The following is a 15,715-nucleotide window of genomic DNA, read 5'->3' on the forward strand; positions in this document are numbered from 1 at the left end:
AGTTATATTGGGACCAAGTGGTCCAACTTACTTTCTCCCATTCCCTGTTAGTCACAATAATAATTGACTATCAGCTTATCTGCCAGTGAGGTGGTGGTTTATAAGAGCTGATTTTCTAGTTTGTATTTCTTGTCTTAGAGTAAAAGATTGGATTCCATCTTTAGGGGGTAGAAAGTAGCATTCCTGGTCCTTTCTTTCCCTCTCATGTAGACTAAGCCTTGTACTATACACGCATACACACATGTATCTATGTGTATATAATATATGTGTGTGTGCATGTATAAAAATAAATAAATATATACATAAATATATATATATATATATATATATATTATTTGTCTATACAGGTGAAGCCTGTTTCTACCACAAACTTCCTCTCCAATAGTGTTGATTATCAGACAACTTCCTATTACTTTCCCAATTCATGTGAGTTGTTCTCCTCACCAATTTGGGAGGCTTTGAAATATAACAAATGCTATTTTTAAAAATATCACTAGATAGAAATATAGAGAATTAAAACAACTTAAAGTAACACTGGTCCTATCAAGTATTTTATAAATAAGGAAACTGAAATACAGAGAAGAGAGACGATTTGTCAGAAGTCATTCGAGTAGCCAGAGATGAGATGAACCCTGTTTTCCTAATATATAGCCAAGCACTCCTTTTGTTAAATCAGGCTATTTGACATCTGAAAGGAAAGACAAGAAATGAGAAAAATATACTTGTCAGGGAAGTGAGCTTTGTTTATCAAAACAGATATGCACAATTAGTTGGGAATTAGATTAATCCTGACAACTGGGGATTGGGTCAGTAAATCAAGAAGTATTTCTTAAGCTCCTAACCAAGGACCAAATACACTAAGAAGATAACGTGAAATAATCCTTCTTCTCAAGGAGCTTACATTCTATGAAGAAAGACTACATATACACACACATTTATATAACTGTATATTTATATTTGCATACATTTGTATATATATGTACATGTGAACATACTTTCACATCTATAGTTTTATAAAGTTATATTTAAACTTGTATTATATAGTTTATCTAAATATTTATGAGTATATTTATATAATATAGTATTTATACATAATATATTTATAAATTCTATACTACATATAAGATATGTATACTACATTATAATTCTATATGAAACTGTATGATTATTATCTATTATCAACTAATGCATGATATATATATAAAATATGTGTGTACAGATGCATACATATACAATGAACACATATTATCTATCATCAATATTATATATCAATAATATATAATACACAAATATATCTATATAAATACATGCATATATGCATATATAGGAATGTATACAATATATTGTATGCGTGTGTGTGTATGTGCATGTAGACACATACTTTTTGGTGAATAAGGAAGGGGTTAGCCTCTGTGGGGATTAGGAAAGGCTATTAGCTGCAGTAGGGTTCTAATAAATGGGTGGCCTTTGATTTGAGACTTGGCACATACCAACGACTGTAAGAGGCAAGGTAAAGGAATAATTAATCTAAAGGCCAATGTGGTGGAGTGTTTATTATCCTTGCTTCACTTTTTAAAGGAGAGCCTGAAGTCAAGCATCCAGTTCAGAGAAGATACATAATCTTGTATTTTAATTTATTAAAGTCTTGGTTTTGGAATATCCAAATGATCAAAAGAAATCAGGTCAATATGGTAAAGTGAAGAGAACACTAGACTAAGGTTTTGAAGATATGTTTGAATCCTGGTTCTATAACCATGTCTGTGGCATTGACTCACTAGCAACTACTTTCTTTTTAACTATAATAGTAAGCACCTATACTAGATAATATCTGATATTTGCCTCCATCTCTCAGTATAGCCCATGGTCCTGCTTTGTTATTTAGACTGAACTATTTAGCATTTTAAATGTTTTCCATATTCATATTTAAAATAAATTAATGACTTTTGCCAAATAGTGTGAAAGAAAATCGTGATGCATTAAAATCTGTCCTTTATACTGCTATCTTAAAACAAAATAATTATTGCTAATCTTCTGAAAATTTAGCAAGTTGTTAATAATAAATTCATGTTATAAAACTATTACATATAAGATACTCATTTAATTTATGAGATATAAAGTAAGAGAAAAATATGACCTCAACCCTCAAGTAGTAATAGCAGCATGATAGCATTTATATAGCATTTTAAATTTTAAAAAATACTTAAAAATCTCATCTCATCTTATCCTCATAATAACAATATCTTCACAATAATCATGCTATTATGATCCCAATTTTACAGATATAAACACTGAAACAGACAAAGATAACTTACTTGCCCAAGGTTACACCATAGCCAGTAATTAATTATCTAAACCTAGATTTGAATTCAGGTCTTCCTAATTCTATACACTGTATAAATTATCCACTAAAAATTCCATTCACTTTATAAATTAGCTTACTATTATTTTCTTGGTGAGAGAAGACATGAAAAAATAAAATTCTGATATTAGCAATATTTCTTGAAAGACAACTTTATTTGAGAAATAATTGGAAAAATTGTGAAAGTAATGAGAGATGAAACTAGAAAGAGAAGTTGAGTATTGATTGTGCAAGACCTGAAATTGCAAGAATTTAAGCACCAAGTAATAGAGAAACCTTTTGTTGCATATCTATATTATAAGAACAAGGAAAAATGGTTTGAGCATGTATGTTCAATGGTTATGAGATAATTGATTTTCATCACACTGGCCTCAATGGTTCTCCATCCATTGGTCTAATGGTTCACAGGTTGATCAACTCACATTTCACTTCCTTGTTAGCTAGTAGAGCAGCTGCTTCCATATAATGGCCAACAGGTCATGAATGGGGAACCAATATAACATGCATTCTTTGCCTTTTTAATTTAGATTTTCCAATAGGAATCAGGAAATTTTTTGACTGAGCTTTTTCTGGAAATTCAAAAAGAACTCCATATATCAGCTAGTTTTCCAGCACTAAAACTGAATTGTCATTCTGAATTGCTAATTTGATAAGCCCTTTTGCATTGCCTCTAAATACTAAGGACTGACCACTTTAAATCCACCACAGAGTCCAGACCAAGCTGCAAAACACTCTGGATGCTGGGCAGCCACAGCAATTGAAGCATGATTAAGTCCCCTGAAGGCTATAGGAACAGGATAAAACTGACTTGACATATAGTAAGACATTTCATCTGAGTTTTAACCAGGTCAATTGCTAGCATAGAAAAATTGAAGGTCACAAATTCATAGATGGGCCTCCATCCAACCATAGGTGCCCTATAGCAACCTCAGTAAAGCCCATCTCAGATATGGACTTGTCAGTGATTCTCTTGCCTCCATGCTTCTTCCATAGATCTAGGCCCTGTCATACTGAGAGACTTCTCTGAGCAAAAAGACCTTCTTGTCTCCTTCCAATTCTTCATCCATCCCTTGATTCAAGGCATCTCAGACAATCACTTCCAGCAGCAGGCACCGAGTGGTGGAAGAACCTCCTCAGCAGCCAGGTCACCTGCTGGCCACAACTGGAGAGCCCATCTTGCCCAGCCCTGCCACCAGCTTGTCTGTGTCCTCTAACAAGGACAGAGGATTGGCTCAATCACAAAATATTTTTCAAGTATGATAGAGAGATGAAATAATATCTGATTTTACAATCATCAGGGAGACAGGAGTTTATTAAGTAGGAAAGTAACAGAATCAGAATTGAAATTTAGGAAAAATCTCCTTGGCAGGTGTGCAGAGGATGCATTGGAAAGAAGAGAAACTTGAGTCAGAAAGGGTAATAATTAAAATAAAAACTAATTTTTAGCAGAGCACTTTTTTAATATTTGCAAAGCATTGTACATTTGAACCTCATAACCCTGTGAGATGAGAGCCATTGTTGTCCCTCTTTACACATGCAAAATTGAAGGTGGAAGAAAGTTAGATGACTGGCCCAGGGTTATATAGTAAGAAACTTGCCTAGTAAGAAATTGAGGCTGAATGAGGTTAAATGAATTTGCCTTGGAGTCAGGAAGTTTTAAATTCAAATCTTGACTCAGAAAGAGGCATTAACCTCTATGTGCCTCAATTTCCTAAGCTGTAAGATGAAGAGTGGCATCTGCTTCCTAGGATTGTTGTGATAAATCAAATGAGATATTTGTAAAATACCTCACTAAAAATAAGGCTCACTACTAATCCAGATCAGTCTTAATGACGACATTTTCTTTAACAATAACTGATCTTTATTTAGAGTTATAATGTTACAAAATACAAAATACTTTACAGGGGTTATTTCATTTGACTTTCATAAGAGCTCATAACACCTTTGTTGAATATGGAAATGTTTGTCTCAATGTCCCTAAACAATGACAATCACACCTATTCTCAAATATGGACAAAACCATTCATACCTCAAATTTCCACATCAACAGATATGTGTGTTTCAGGGAAGTTACGACCCTTTTTGAAGGGCTACCTCAGTCAATTCCATAGAATGCCGTCTGTTCATCTTAGGAAGGTCTCACTACCCTATAAGGGATTCCATTTCCTGGGACCTGAATCATTTTCAATTCAATGGTTTCCCCTTCAAAGAGCCTTTATATTTCACCATTCCAGAGAATTGCCTTGCATGCTCCAGAATAATCAGAACTTAATGGATAAAAAGATGACTATGGAGACCTTTCCAGATATAGTTTCAAATTGACAAGTGTAGAGAAACTTTGTAATTTTACTTAAAAACAGATGAAAGCTCTGGTACCATGGCAATATTTGGAAAGGAAGCCTGGTCTCCTTTAACCAAATCTTAGGCTTGATTGTTAAGGTGCTGATTTTCATCCTTCAACTATGGCATGGCCTGGAAAAATCAGAGGGAACAGTGAGCATATGTCTTCTTTTTCATAAAACTGTGTAAATAGCAATATACCCTTTATAGTAGTACTGGCAAACCTTTAAGAGACTGTGTGCCCAAACTACATCTTCAATCCAACTCCCCACAGTGGAACAAGGAAGTGATCACTTTTGGCTACTGGGCAGAGAGGTGGGGCATGCAAAAAATGTCTTTAGTTGCAGTAGAGAGGGGGAACAGAGCATCCCCCTCTGGCACACTAGGGCATGGGTGCCACATCTTTGCCAACATGGCCTTCTAGCATCATTGGTGAACACTTCCCTTTTAATGTTTTTTTTTTCTCTTCAAAAAGTTGTATCAGACAACAGGCAGGATTTGAGCATCCCAAAACTTAAGAGAACTCAGAGCGTTCAACACATTGTTGGAGGCATAACAGCTTTTGATAATGAATTATTGATCACCTAGCAGTGGAGCCATATTTGGGTTTCATTGTGGTGCCAGTGGGTAAGGGAGGGAATGAGAGACAGACAGACAGACAGAGACACAGAGAGACAGAAAGAGAAAGACAAAGACAGACACAGACACAGAGACACACAGAGAGACACACAGAGACGGAGAGATGGAAGGAGAGAGTGGGAGAGAGACAGAGAGAGATACAAAGGGCATAAAGTGCTATTATCTGGTTATGCTGTGTAAACTGCTATAACTTCCTCACTGGTGATTCCTTGTGTGATAATGGAACTTTGAAATAATATTAGAGGATGTGTGAAAGATTTATGGCCAATTTAGCCACTCAAGCAGGGCTCAGAATCTCTGGGTTAAGGCTGCAGAGGGAGATAACTTGCTATAAGATGAGCTGACTGGAACTCTGTGAAATCTATGCTTCAGTGCCTCTCAGAAGAGCCAAGAGCTATGTGTACATTCATTGGGGAGAATGGAATCCACAAGGCAGATGCCAGTGGCTGCAGATTTTCAGTTTGGAGTCTAATGACTGATCTGATGGCTGCTTTGTTAATTTTTCAAAAGCAATTCTGGGGATTGCTCTTCAGCAATCCATGTAAGCCAAGTAATTCATGGGGAGGTCAGGGGCTAGATAAGGCACTGAACTTGGTTCTGAGAAGAGGAATCAAAGAATAACACTTTTAGAGTTTCAAGGGACCTTAAAGGTCATCTTGTCCAACTCCTTATTTTTACAAAGGAAATAAAAATGGTAATGAGAACCCTTAAATTACTGCCTCTGGTCATGAGAATCCAGGTCCCCTGACTAAATAAGATCATTTTTTGTGGTGATGGACAAGTTATTGAACATCTTTGAGAATCAGTTCCTTCAACTGTAGAATAAAAATGACTGCATCATCAGATAATTGATTTATAACTTTAAAAGACCTTAAAATGAGCCTCCCTCATTTTGTAGATAAGGAAACCAAGGTTTAATTATTAGAAGTTGTTCATCACTGAGGTAGAGGAGTGAATGGATTGCTAGACCTGGAGTCAGAAGAGTTTCAGTCTTGTCTCAGAGACTAATTATCTTTGTGATCCTGGAAAAGTCATTTGTTCTCTTTGTTTCTATTTCTGTCTCTGCCTCTCTTATTTTTAAAATAAGGAAAACAATGATTCTTGCCTCCCAAGGTTGTTATGAGGATCAAGTGAAACAATATTTGTAAAACACTATCAAAAATTGTTTTCTCCAGATCATGCTACCACAACTAACATGTATACCAGTATGACTAACTAATAGATTGAATATCCATCCAGATCCTTTCACGCCACATCTGGTACTTTTTTCTGTATTACTAGGCTGTCTCTTATAATACATCCATCAACACATGGGAAAGTCTTTTAAAAACATATTGATCATTCTTCACTTTATTTCCTCCATGAATTTGTCTCTATTATGAGCAATACGTGTCTTTTTCACAACATGACAAACATGTAAACATGTATTATATTATAACATATGTATGTATATAAAACCTATATCATATTCCTAGCTTGTTTGGGGGGGGGTTGGGAGGGAGAGAGAGAGAACATAGATTGCAAAATATCAGAAAATGAATATTAAAGTCTTTATTAACAGGTAATCTGAAAGAAATAATAATAAAAAGCATATGGAGGCACTAAAGAAATGTTAACTGTTATTCCATGAGGTAAAAGAGGTAGAGTGGATAGAAGGTCATATTTGCACTTAGGAAGATCCTAGTTCTCAATCTCTTTGACACATACTGAATGCATGATCTTGAGCAAAGTATTTCCAGCTTTCAATGGCCCCTGGCAGTACTCAAGATCATGTATTGTAGAATTCTTGGCCATCTTCATTGGTGGAAGGTTTGGTTTTTTTTCCACTAGGAGTTTCTTATGCCCACTCGTATATACTCACACAAAAAGACACAGAATGTGAAATAAATAGCTCCTTATTCTAAAGAAGATGAAAAATAGAATACTCAATTTTTAAACAAGTTTAGTGATGATTTTTTAAAAAAGAAGGACTTTTTCTATGGCGCTAAGTACAACTTTTCTCTTTTCCAAATATTCCTTGTAACATAAAAACCCACAATTATAGTCTGATTTAGGGGCAACTAGGTTGCACAGTGGATAGAGCATTGGGCCTGGAGTTAGGAAGATTCCTCTTTGTAAGTACAAATCTGGCCTCAAACACTTACTCTATGTATGGCTCTAGGGAAGTCATTTAACCTTGTTTGCCTCAGTTTTCTCAACTGTAAAATGAGCTAAAAAAAGAGATGCAAACCACTGCAGTATCTCTGTGAAGAAAACCCTTAATGGAGTCACAAAGAGTCAGACATAACTAAAAAACCACTGATAACAGGAAAATTTTAAATGGTAAGGAAACTCACTTCAGTGAGAACATGAAAAGAACAGGCTTCTCTTTACGTTGGGTACAATTATTCCTCCTTTTATTGAATCACATAGCTAGAACCATAAGTCAAAACCCCTTCATCCTAGATGAGGGCAGGCAATCCTTAAGTAAGAAGAAAATGGTGTATGTGTGTTTTTAGTGAGTGGAGGGTACAAGGGTGAAAGTTTTGGGAAAGTAGAAGAACAATGGGTGGATAAGGCAGCAACAGAGAAGATAGTCCAACAACTGATGCATTTCTTTCTTGAAAGGATGTATATCATTCTGTATCCTTAAGGACTGGGTCAGGAAAGTCCATGGCAATCTTAGATTTGCAGCCATTGGAACATTTCAAGCAAATGCTAGATGAATATTGGTTTGGTGTTACATAGAAATCAAACTAAGTTGCCACTGAGGTCCTTTTCAACTACATAATTTGGTGATTCAACCTTATTGATTTCAAAATTTCTACTCCAGCCACAATAAAAGTTTAACAAGTGACTTCTCAGGAGGAAAATGTATACTTAACATACTTTTAGTTTTAATCTGAACTAAATTTTTCTCCAAATGTTCTCAAGTGTAGAAAATCAAGGAAATAAGAACACAACCCACAAATTGTAGCATTTACTGATTTCTAAGGTTTGAATTAATGATCCCAATGGAAATTTAACAATTGACTCGCATTGATTCAAGTAAGTTGGACTGTTCACTAATTCTATTCCATTGACCATTCACAGCCTAGAGGGGATGCTATGCTCTTATCCTACAATAAACAAGAGATATGAAAGGTCTTACTGAACTGAAAAATTTGGGGGGTCATAGAAACACTCTGAAGCTTATCTACTTAATAGAAGAAGGATTTGTAATCTGTCAGTGGAGAGAGTATTCACTGATGAAGACCTTAAATAGTCCATTTAAAATTTCTCTTATTATATCTGAACACTCCTGTGATATTTTAAGTTTATTCTTATCTTTCTTTTTGTTTAATCCATACCTGGTACAATAGTTGTTGGCATTTAGTAGGTAATTAATAAATGCGGGTTGATTGATTCCTTAAGGATAGAGGCTATATGTTTTGTACATTTTAAAATGTATGATTTAAAGAAGAAATTTGTGATTCCTGGCAGATTTTCTTCCTAAAGGACTAGAAATCAGAGCTGTAAATCATAGATATGTCATGGGAAAAGGGTCATGTAATCAATATTATTTGCAACCACATTTTTACCTGTTATCAATAAAGTATCAGAGCAAACCAAAGGCTACTTAAGTTAATAATTTCATCTGAAGTAAAGTCAGACTGAAGGGATAACACTTAGTATGAGTCAAGTCATTCCATCATTTGCCATATACCAGATGGCAAAAAGTAAAATCAGTATTTCAGACTTTGTAATGTAATTAAACACAGAACTACCAAAGACCAGGTGTATTTACATAGCTAAAATTAGTCACCTTATACAGTATAAAACAATAGAATTTTGGGGCCAGAAGCAACCTCAGAGATAATCTTGTCCACACACCACTTCTTTTTTTGCAGCAGAAACAGGTCTAAAACTAGATTCATAGGTTCATAAAATGTAAGAGAAGGAAGAATGGAAGGAAGGAAAGAGGGAATGAAGGAAGGAAGCTTAATAGGTAGTAAATTTAAAAAAATTATTCTTGATCTTTAAAGAAAGAGTGTGAGATATTATTACAAAAGGAAAGGAAAAAGGAAGAAAGGAATGGTAATAATAGTTAAAATTGATATAATACCTTTTATGTTTCATTAGTCTGCTAGGTGATGAAGTGGATAGATAGAGAACCAGGCCTGGAGTCCAAAAGATTCTTTTTCCTGAGTTGAAATCTGAACTCAAACACTTACTGGTTGTGTGAGCCTGGGCAAATCACTTAGCCCTGTTTGTCTTAGTTTCCTCATTTGTAAAAATGAACTGGAGAAGGAGATGGCAAACCATTCCACTATCTTTGCCAAGAAAACCCTAAATGGGCTCACAAAGAGTCAAACATGACTGAAAAATGACTTAACAATTATGTCAGGTGCTATGCTAAGTGCTTTGAAACATATTATCTCACCTCCTTATTAGGATACCCACCAATTGGGACTGATGAAGGAGACACAAATGATGTTTTCTCAGGTCAGTCAGAAAGAATATACACTTTGATATTAAAGAATGTCAGCTTCTTGGTAGAGGGCATTGGTAGAAATGGAGTCATACCACTGACCTGTCCTTTATTAATAGATTAGATGCTCCTATTAGTAAATTATATTACGCTCAGAAAAAAAAATCTCATTTAGATCCTACAGTAATCCTGGGAGGTAGGTACCATTATTTCTATTTTATGGTTGATGAAACTGAGGCAAACAAAGATTAAGGTGATTTGTCCAGAATTACTAGTAAGTTCTCTGAATATTAATAAGAATCTGAGTATCTGAGTACTAATAGTGTCTGCTAGTATAGTATCTAAGATCAGATAAAAATTCAGCCCTTCTGAAACTCCATGCAGAATTCTTATCTACTCTATCTCCTAGCTTCCATCTAGTCCATAAAAGGTCCAGAGATGGAAAGTGCTTGTCAATGTCATATAGATTATAAGGAATAAAGCAAGAATAAAATCCAGCTCTTTAGTCCGTCCCATCTTTAAAGTCTCCTCCCTCTACACAACTGCCAGGATTAACTATGTCATTGATCTGCTAAATAAACTCCATCAACTCCCTACATTCTCCCAAGATCAAATACAAACTCTTCATTTTGGCATGCAAAGCCCTTGGCTCCAATCTACCTTTCTAGCCTTATTATACATTACTTCTCTTACACCCAAATTGGCCTATTTGTTATTCCTCCAGCACAGAATTCTATCTCCCTTTTCCATGCCTTTACAAAGGCTGTGTCTCATGTATCGAATGTACTTTCTCCTTAATTCTGCCTCTAAGAGAACCCTGCAGTTTCTTTCAAAGCTCAGTTGAAATGCCATCTCTGACATGAGACTTTTTCTGAACCCCTGTATGCTAGTGTTCCCCTTTGATACCTTGTAATTTATCTAGTATGTGATTTTATATATCAGTATCTCTCTATGTAGATGAATATGTTTTCTTCTACCCTTCCCTTTCCCTGAAGCCAAAAATAATCTCCTTCAAGTTGGAGATTATTTCATCTTTTGTCATTTTGCCCCCAATGCCAAGTACCGTGTCTGACATATAAGTAAGCACTTAATAAATGTGTGTTGATTGACTAATTCAGACTCCAAGTACTTTAGTGTTTTCTTTATCTAGCAGGTTTCTTCCACCTAACTCTTGGACTAATGCTCTTGTGTGCCCTAGCAGAAATTGATGTGTTTTGATAAGCATAAAGGCAGAGGAAATTTGCATTTTAAGTGTTTCTAACATCTCATAATTTGTTCAGAAAGTGAGTAAAAACACAATGCTTCAGATGCATGCAAACAGTCTATCAAAATGATGTTTTCTATTTTATCAACCAACAGCATTTGCTCATTCCTGTGACCAATAACTGTCAATTTCAGCTTCAATCATTTGTTAGATACCAGGTCTGAATACACAGTTCTACATGTGGCAGGGAAGAGACAAATATTGATTTAAAATTCCACAGTCCCTCTTGCCTCAAGGAATATACAACCTATTGGGATAATTAGAATAATAGATCCAATTGATAATTTTGTATCATGGTGAGATCTCAATTTTTATATTGGCTCAAGATACATTCATCAGTTTTCATTAACGGTGACCCTTTTTCTCTTTTTTTTTCTTGAGGTTTGATAATAAAAAGTAATTCATTTGGTAAAGAGTTAATAACCGTTCATCTGAGTAACTTTATTTTGTTCAGGGAAATTCAGTTAAATTTAAAATACTGTAGAGAAAATTCACTTATTATGGAAAGCAGAAATCTGCTGAACTGCCCAAAAATAACTCAGGCAGTTAACATTCACCAGCTTGCAAACTCTATTGATACACTCAGTTTACTACTTTGAGCCCATCTGCCAGATATACCTGGTTTCAGATGGGGATGTATTTGCTAACTGAATTAATGAAGAACATACATTCCTTTAAAAAAATAAAACACTCAAACATATTCTTTTATACCAAGGTTATTATGCACATCAGCATGGTGCTTGATTTTTCCTTTAATTATTAATAGAATTTATATCCAGGACCAAATACTTCAAATAATGCAAAGATATTATTTTAAATAGCAATGTCTAATATAGCTTAAAATATCACACTATTAAAGAAAAGATATATAGGTCTAAGAAAATGTAAACACTTAAAGACTTTATTTTGCATTATGCAGCAAGGACAAGTGATTCTATAATGCATCCCTAGATAGAATTTAACTTTCTTAAGGAAAGGGACTATTTTTTTTCTTCTATGCCCCAGTGCCTAACACAGGGTAGGTGTTTAATGGTTGCTGATTGATTGATTAAAAATAGAGGGTCAGCCTGAGGGGTACATTGGTATCCACAAAATATTCTTAGACTCTAAGGAAGATCAACAATATATCAGACTACTAAGTACTTAGGTTAGCACTCATGAAAGAACTTAGGTAGCAATCACTGGGGATGAAAAAACATGGGTGAGATGAAATCTATTCTAGAGGAGGGTGTGAAAAAGAATAGCAATGGTCCCTCAGAACTATCAAACTATTACAACTTAGAACAGAGGAAAGTAGATCTTAAAATCCAAAGCTTTGAACAAAAATCAAAAGCGAGGAAATTGCCAAAGGGGTGACAGCATAAGGGAACTGTTGTTACTAAATCTTTTCACCCATCTCCGACTCTTCATGACCTTATAGGAGGAGGGTTCTTGGCAGAGTTTCTAGAGTAGTTTATCATTTTCTTCTCCAATATAAGGAAAACATTAGGAATGCTCAGTATTAGCTGACCTAATTATAGAAATAGAAGCAGCTTATCTTGAAGCTTCTGTTAGTACTTTCATATTCCCCACAATTACCTATTTCCTTTGAATATGTTTTTATTTATAACTATATATCTTATCTCTAATCCACCAAGAGAATATAAGCTCCTTGAGTATCTGGACCATTTGTGTCTGTATGTGCATGTGTTTATGTGCTTCCAGCATTTAGCATGGTCTCTTGAACATAGTAAGTGTTAAATAAATGGATGTTAAATTAAAATGTTGGGTGAGGCAGACTAATCTCTGAAAAAGTATGCATTTATGTGTAATGGAAAGGAACAAGAGAACTGAGTTAGGAAATAAAAGTAAAGTTTCTTGGAGGTAGAGCCTTTTATTTTTTCCATATATGCTTCTGAACTAGTCCAGAACCTAAAACCTAGTAGGTGCTTAAAAATGTTTAATTGACTTGGTCATCTGTTTCCTGACAAAGTGGGAAATGCAGGTTTCAGTTGAGCTGGAGAACTTTTCCAGCCTAACTCTAAATGGAGAGGCAGTCTCTGAAGTGGAGAAATATAATGAGGAAAAGAGATATTGTAAGGAAGAAGCAAAGACAGACAAGGAGAAAAAAACTGATGGAGCCCGAGTGGAGAAGGAAGCATATCACTCTTCACTTCATTTTCTCCATTCATTTTTCTTTATGTGTCTTTTTCACAGTATGATAAACATGGGCATGTGTATTGTATCATAAAGCACGTACAACCTACATCATATTACTTGTCACCTTGGGAAGGTAGGAGGTGTTGGAGGGGTGTAGAGAACATGGAAAATGTCAGAAAATCACTATTAAAAATTATACCAACATGTAATTGGAAAAAAAATTTAAGAATTAAAAGTTAAAAAAGAAAGAAGCAAGGATGATATTATATTCTTTTCCAGAAAAGGCTTAGAAGTAGAATTATATGCCTTACATGGCTTAAATCTCAGTATCATTGTTCTTATTCCTACCAAGCAGGCAATTAACCAGCATTTCTCAAGCACCTTCTACTTGTCCAGCACTGGGTTGGTCAATGCACTACTATCTTCTCACTTATTAATGATATTTTGTGATTTTTCCCCATATGAATAGTTAGTCATACCTAGATTTCCCAAGGCACTATTTGTAATTAGTATATGTAAATGGAGCCTGCTTGAAGCTTTAACAGGTCTACTGGTACCTAACCTCTAAATTTTTCCCAACTTTATCTCTGATCCTATGAATTAACTATAACTGGTGAAACTTAAATATTTTGTTCCTTATAAACTCTTGGAATTCTCCCTAAGATACATCAAAGGGTTTAGAGCTGGGAGGAAACTTAGATATAAACTACATTTTACAGAAGAGAGGGCCCAGGAAAAGATAAGACAAATAATTTGTCCAAAGTTGCACAGTTACTGGTAGTCAGCAGAGGAAGATTAGTAAGCACCATTGCCTTTCTTCAGTGCAAAGACTTAAGGGATTTTTCTTCCTCTAGTCTATAATTTTTAAGAGGTACAATAATAAATAATAATGAGAATTAGCATATTTTATTGTTTCAAAAACTGGCCTCAATGCTAGGAAGGCCTATATTTAAGTCCCTTCTATAACATATTGATTCTGGTCAAGTCCCTTAAATTCTTAATGTTCCAGGCAACTCTCCAAGATTATCAGTTGAAAAGAAGATACTAATCTTAAGTAATGGGGAAAATTTATCTTTGGGAACTCCCTACATCAATGAAAATATAGTTCGGATTAATACTTATATATATATATATATTTGAGTACACATTGTATAAATATATCTTATGTCCTCAATATATTTATACAAATGTATATAATTCCATATATACATATATATCTAATATATGACACCATAATTAAATGTTTCAAATAAAAAAATAGTACTTTGAAAATTCCAGGCATGACTTTATCATTTCCTTTCCTTTTCTTAAACATTTCGTTTGATAGGCTTAATATTTTCCAGAAGTATCACTTAAGAAAAAAGGAGTGATTTTTAATCTCTACACCATTCCTGTAGATAGGCCTTGTAAAGCATTCTCTTCTATACCCTTTCCCTGAATTTCCTGGATTTTATAAACATCACAGAAGGTCCATGATTCTCTCATAAACCTACTACAAAAGTCTTCAGAGGTCCATAATGTCTTCTACAACGCTTGGATCCATGCCCTGGAGCAAGGACAGTGAGTGGGGTAAATAATGGGACAGTTGTTCTTTTTCTTTGGCTCTTAGCTTAAAGTTACAAGGTTATATCATGGAAAAGACTTAGGATTTGCAAAGGAAAGAATCCATAATTTTTAACTATTTCTCTTCCCCTAAACTGGGTAACTCCAAGAATACAATAACAGGAACAACAATAATTATTATGAGGATAATAATAAGCACTTTACAATTATTATTATCTCACTTCCCACAAACTCTGGAAGTTAGATGCTGGTATTGCCTCCATTTTTCTTGTTAGTGTTCAGTCATTTCAATCATATTCAACCCTTTGTTACTCCATTTGGGGTTTTCGTGTCAAAGATAACTGGAATGGTTTGCCATCTCCCTCTCTAGCTCATGTTACAGATAAAGAAAATGGGCAAACAGTTGACTTCCCTAGGATCACAAAGCTAGTAAGTGTCTGAGGCCAGATTTGAAGTGAGGAAGAGGATTTTTCTTGAATACAGGCCCGTTACTTTATCCACTGTGCCATTTATATGCCCTAAGTGTCTGAGATTGGATTTTAATTTAGGTCTTCCTGACCCCAGGTCCAAAGCTCTAACCATTGTGTGCACTAACATATGTCTAGTATCCCTATAGAATGATTTAAGATTGAAATTTGCATTTTAAGTCAAGGGCACATGCTTCCCATTTCAGTTCTTTTTTTTCTTTTTTTTGCTATATCAGTTTATTTTATAACTGTTTATTTTATGTGGTAAAATTTTATCATCACAAGAATCATATCTATTTAACTTTTTTTTTTAAGGAGGCTCAGAGCAGCATCTTGCACATATGAACAATTAATAGCTGCTTTAGTTGGTGGTGATGATTATAGAAAGCTGGGTTTGTAGGAAAAGTCTAGCATTAACGAATACATTTTCCCCCCTAAGGCATAAATATTAGAACAATCTGTGGGAATAGCAAGTGGTTAGTTAATTATGGAAA

At 34.8% G+C, this 15,715-nt stretch overlaps 1 pseudogene; it reads right to left on the bottom strand.

The window, feature by feature from the left end:
• Nucleotides 1-2,654: 2,654 nt before the first annotated feature.
• LOC100619041 (pyruvate dehydrogenase E1 component subunit beta, mitochondrial-like) overlaps nt 2,655-15,715 on the bottom strand; it is a 69,811-nt pseudogene continuing 56,750 nt past the window's right edge.

The sequence above is a fragment of the Monodelphis domestica genome, chromosome 1, assembly GCF_027887165.1.
Source record: "Monodelphis domestica isolate mMonDom1 chromosome 1, mMonDom1.pri, whole genome shotgun sequence".
Classification (NCBI taxonomy): domain Eukaryota; kingdom Metazoa; phylum Chordata; class Mammalia; order Didelphimorphia; family Didelphidae; genus Monodelphis; species Monodelphis domestica.